This window comes from Primulina huaijiensis, chromosome 16 (assembly GCF_012295235.1).
Source record: "Primulina huaijiensis isolate GDHJ02 chromosome 16, ASM1229523v2, whole genome shotgun sequence".
Taxonomy (NCBI): Eukaryota; Viridiplantae; Streptophyta; class Magnoliopsida; order Lamiales; family Gesneriaceae; genus Primulina; species Primulina huaijiensis.
In genome coordinates this window covers 3038511-3044596 of record NC_133321.1, presented here as the reverse complement: position 1 = coordinate 3044596, position 6086 = coordinate 3038511, and positions in this window count along the sequence as shown.

Genomic DNA, 6086 nt, shown 5'->3' with positions numbered 1-6086 from the left:
GCAAAATGTTGGAAACTAAATTTCGGTGATTTGACAAACTGAACGTTTATTAGATCGAACTAACTGATCGAGAAGACTGGCGCTAACTGATCAAAATATGCGAACTGACAGTTGCCTTAACTGAAGGTTAATGTGAAAATAATCAAGGGCAACTGAACCAGCTGGACTGAACTACACAGACAACTGACTGATCATTTGGAAACTGATCAGTTGCTACAAACAGTTGTAAACTCATCAACTATTGTTTATCATCTGATATTTCAACTGAACACGTCAAGAATAAGGACGTTCAACCGACAACAGTGCAAAGCAGATTGCAAATTATAGTGGGAGTGTCGCATTTCAGGAAAAGTTGCAGTGTACGAATGTCAGAGGAATGTTGACATGGCAAACAACGGATAAAATAGATTCAAATTGTATTAATTGTTACCATTGGAAGATAAACCTATAAATAGCCGAGACGAAGCAAAAAAACATATCCGACTGACTTTCAATCACTCTGCTGAAATTATACTAAGATTCAAAGCTCACACTTATCGTATTTATTGATAGCACTCATGCTATACTTCGAGCTTTCTAGCACAAACCTTTGTTGTTGTAAAACTTGATCTTAAAGAGATCAGTTGTGCTAAATCTTTTTTAAGTTCAGTTGAATACTGAGAATTTCGATTGTAAACTAAGAGTTTCAGTTTGACAGTTTTAAGTCCCAGACTGAAATGGGTCTTTGTAATTGTTTGTATCGATCAAAGTCTTTTAGTAAAAAATCCTATCATTGTGATAGAAGGGGTGACGTAGGAGTGATTAAAATCTCCGAACATCCATAAAATCTTTGTGTTCTTATTTCAGTTTATATTCTATCTTTCAGTCAGTTTATTTCCGCACATTACTTGTTAACTGACTGATATCGATTGACAAGATTCTCGAGCTTCAGTTTATCACTATACTGACTCAATATTACAAAAAGCTGTGAAAATCGTTAAGTGTTTATTCAAACCCCCCTCCCCCCTCTTCTAAACACTCTTTCACCTCATAACCGTTACTATCAAGTGGTATCAGAGCAGTTGAATCTTGTCCTTGAATATTTTTATATACTAAACTGATTATCATGTCTTCATTCAACAAAATTCCTATGTTTTTCAGAGAAGACTTCGATGATTGGAAAATCAGAATGCATGCTCATTTAGCTGTACAAGACGATGACATATGGTACGTTATCACTGACGGACCCATGAAAATTTTTAAAGCTAATACAGCTGTTGCCCTAATTGAAGGGGCACCACAACGTATTGAAAAGTCCAGAGAGGAATGGACAACTGAAGACAAGAGGAAAGCCAACTTGGACAATGTGGCTAAAGACATACTGTACAAAACGCTGGATAAAGTCACTTTCAGTAAGATAAAGATGTGCAAAAACCCCTAAAGAAATATGGAAAAAACTGATCCAGTTATGCGAAGGCAATGAGCAAACCCAGGAGAATAAACTATCAGTTACTGTTCAAAAATTTGATAATATCAAAATGAAAGTTGGTGAATATACTCACATTTTATTCAATAAAAATCTAACTAAAACAAATATTGCACATGATGCATTTAGAAATTCTCATCCTTCGATCCAACCAATTCTCTTCAAAAGATAAAGGGAAAACTGATTCTTGGTTCCATCTCACTATATACCATTTTGAGTGTTCCATTAATTCGTTTGTATAATTTTTTTTCTCTGTACAAAATGTGGACTCAATCCTGTAGATCATTTGATTCTAATGAACGATTAATTTAATTTCTTACATTTGCGCGAGTTATAGTTTGTTATCTTCAATTTGTGAACACTGGTCTGGCTATATTAGAAAATGTAAAATACTCAAAGTTTTTATAGAGAATTATACCGGTTTTCATTAATTGCATTAGCATTCAAGATGTTGGCTTCAAAACATCCTATTGAAGTTGCAAAAGAGATGGGTGAATTAAAAGTACTGCTTAAGCTTCAGATTTATTTTCAGAGTTCAAAGTGAAACCTACTGAAGTTGCAAAAGAAATGGGTGAATATAAAGTAATGCTTAAGCTTCAGATTTATTTTCAGAGTTCAAAGTGAACAATGATTGTTGCATCCCTGTCTTTCATCTTACTCTGATTAGTATGGAATTATAAATGTTTAGTTATTGTTAACTAAAAAAAGTAAAGTGCCAACGAAATTTCTTACATACGCCATTTTTCCAAAAATTCTTAAAAGCAGTTTAAAACACTGAAGAACAACTTTTAAATGGTTTCATTACGCACTTTATATTTTATATTTGGTTTCATCAACGAACATTTTTTTAAGAGTGTTGAGTCGTTGGATTAAGCCATGTAATAAAACCCACCCACAACAAATTTAACAAAATTCAACACAGAAAGTATAGGTTTTTTTTAATATTCAAAACATTCAATTATTGGATTGGGTTCAAACATCAACAAATTACCAAAATTCAACACAGAAAGTATAGGTTTTTTTTTTTAATATTCAAAACATTCAATTATTGGATTGGGTTCAAACATCCCATTTTCTTTGAATTGTTGTCTTTTCTAATTTAAACAAAGTTTAATTGTTTTCTTTGATTGCCAAATGTTTGACCCTGATAATATACGAAGTGTTCCAAAATCAGGAATTTGGACCCATAACCCGTGGAGAAAATTGTCGTAGGAAGTGCCTTTGTGAAGAGATCTGATGAGTTTTCACTTGATTGAATGTGACGAACATCAATACATTTATTCTTCTCAAGCTCCTTGGTGAATGCGAAGAACTTAAGAGGAATATGTTTAGTTCTGTCGCTTTTTATGTATCCTTCTTTCATTTGAGCAACACATGCAGCATTATCTTCATATAGTATCACAGGCTTCTCGTCGAATGATAATCCGCATGAGATTTGGATATGTTGAGTCATTGATTTTAACCACACACATTCACGGCTTGCTTCATGTAGTGCAATAATCTCGGCATGATTTGATGAAGTTGTTACAAGTGTTTGTTTCTGTGAACGCCAAGAAATTGCAGTGCCTCCACGAGTAAATACATATCCAGTTTGAGAACGTGCTTTGTGTGGATCAGATAAGTATCCAGCATCGGCATAACCAATTATACTTGGATTAGCATCTTTTGAATACAAAAGTCCCAAGTCTGTCGTTCCTCGTAGATAACGGAATATATGTTTAATTCCGTTCCAATGTCTCTTTGTTGGATATGTGCTAAATCTTGCCAATAAATTTACGGCAAAAGATATATCAGGCCTTGTACAATTTGTAAGATACATAAGGGCACCGATAGCACTTAGATATGGTACTTCTGGACCAAGAATATCTTCATCATCTTCACATGGACGGAATGGATCCTTTTCTATGTTTAATGATCTAACAACCATTGGAGTACTTAAAGGATTTGATTTGTCCATATTAAAACGTTTAAGGATCTTTTCTGTATAATTTGTCTGGTGAACAAATATTCCACATTCTTTTTGTTCAATTTGTAAACCCAGACAATACTTGGTTTTTCCAAGATCCTTCATTTCAAATTCTTCTTTCAAGTATGACACAACTTCTTGAATTTCCTTATTTGTTCCAATGATGTTTAAATCATCAACATATACAGCAATAATTACGCATCCGGATGTTGTTTTCTTAATGAAAACACAAGGGCATATTGAATTATTTACATATCCCTTTTTCATCAAGTGATCACTTAGCCTATTATACCACATTCTGCCGGATTGCTTCAACCCATATAATGATCTTAGTAATTTCACAGAATAACATTCTCTGGGTTTTGAACTTTGTGCTTCAGGCATCTTAAATCCTTCAGGGATTTTCATATATATATTACTATCAAGTGATCCATATAAGTAGGCTGTAACAACATCCATAAGACGCATTTCTAAATTTTCAGATACTGCCAAGCTAATCAAATACCGAAACGTAATTGCATCCATCACAGGAGAATACGTTTCTTCATAATCAATTCCAGGCCTTTGAGAAAAACCTTGTGCAACAAGTCGAGCTTTATATCTTACTATTTCATTTTTCTCATTTCGCTTTCGAATAAAAACCCATTTGTATCCAACAGGTTTTACACCTTCAGGTGTAAGGACTATAGGTCCAAAAACATTACGTTTATTTAGCGAATCCAATTCAACCTGGATGGCATCTTTCCATTTTATCCAATCCTGCCGATTTTTACATTCACCAAAAGATTTTGGTTCATGATCTTCATTATCATTTATGATGTCGATTGCCACATTATAAGAAAATATATCATCAATTTCTTCTATATCTTTTCGGTTCCATATTTTTCCAGTATTAATATAATTGATAGAGATTTCATGATTCTCGTCAGTTTGTGGTTCTGACAAAACATTTTCATCATCATGTGTTTCTTCAGGAACATCATTCTCTATTTTGTGATCATTATGTGTTTCTTCAGGAACATCATTCTCTATTTTGTGATCATTGTGTTTCTCTATGAATTTTCTTTTTCGAGGATTTTTATCCTTGGAACCAACTGGCCTTCCACGCTTCAGGCGTTTAATGACATCATGACTATCTTCAATTTGTTTCTTCGGAATTTCAATTCGAGCAGGGGCATTTGCAGCATGTATATATGATTTAGTTACCCCTTTTGTGTCTGCAAATGCATCTGGTATTTGATTTGCTATTCTTTGCAAGTGCACAATTTGCTGTACATCTTTTTCACATTGTTTTGTTCTTGGATCCAGATGTAACAATGATGATACATACCATGTAATTTCTTTTTCGGTATGTTTCTGTTCTCCCCCTAACATTGGGAAGATTTCCTCATTAAAATGACAATCAGCAAAACGTGCTGTGAACACGTCGCCTGTCTGTGGTTCAAGATATCGAATGATCGATGGACTATCATAACCAATATAAATTCCAATCTTTCTTTGAGGTCCCATTTTCTTTCGTTGAGGTGGTGCAATAGGCACATACACCATACATCCAAAAATTCTCAGATGAGAAATGTCTGGTTCTTTACCAAATGCAAGCTGCAATGGGGAGTATTTATGATATGCACTTGGTCTGATGCGAATTAATGAAGCAGCATGTAAAATTGCATGTCCCCATATAGAAATAGGGAGCTTTGTTTTCATAATCATTGGTCTAGCAATCATTTGCAGACGTTTAATCAATGATTCAGCCAATCCATTTTGAGTATGTACATGAGCAACAGGATGCTCAACAATGATTCCCATAGACATACAATAATCATTGAAAGTCTGGGAAGTAAATTCACCAGCATTATCAAGTCTAATTTTCTTGATTGTATAATCGGGAAATTGATTCCTCAATTTTATTATTTGAGCAAGTAATCTTGCAAATGCAACATTTCGAGTTGACAATAAACATACATGTGACCATCTGCTGGAGGCATCAATCAATACCATAAAGTATCTGAATGGTCCACATGGTGGATGGATTGGTCCACAAATATCACCCTGAATACGTTCAAGAAACATTGGTGATTCAGTTTGGATTTTGGCTGGTGATGGTCTTATAATAAGTTTTCCAAGAGAACATGCTTTACATTGAAACTTATTATTCTGAAAGATCTTCTGGTCTTTCAATGGATGACCATGTGTATTTTCTATAATTCTTCGCATCATTGTTGAACCAGGATGTCCTAATCGATCATGCCAATTGGTTAATATTGAAGAATTATCAATTACCATGTTTGATTCAATGGGACGTATATGTGTATAATGCAATCCAGTAGGGAGCATTGGTAGTTTTTCAATCACATATTTCTTTCCTGATTTATATGTGGTAAGACACATATATTTCTCATTCCCTTCATTCATTGTTTGAGTATCATACCCATGGGAATATATATCATTAAAACTCAACAAATTTCTTTTCGATTGTGGTGAATATAAAGCATCATTGATCAAAAATTTTGTACCATTAGGTAACAAAAATTGTGCTTTACCACATCCTTTAATCAAGTCTACAGGACCTGATATTGTATTCACCGTTGTTTTTGTTGGTTTTAGTTCCAAGAAATATCTTTTATCTCGGAGGATAGTGTGCGTTGTACCACTATC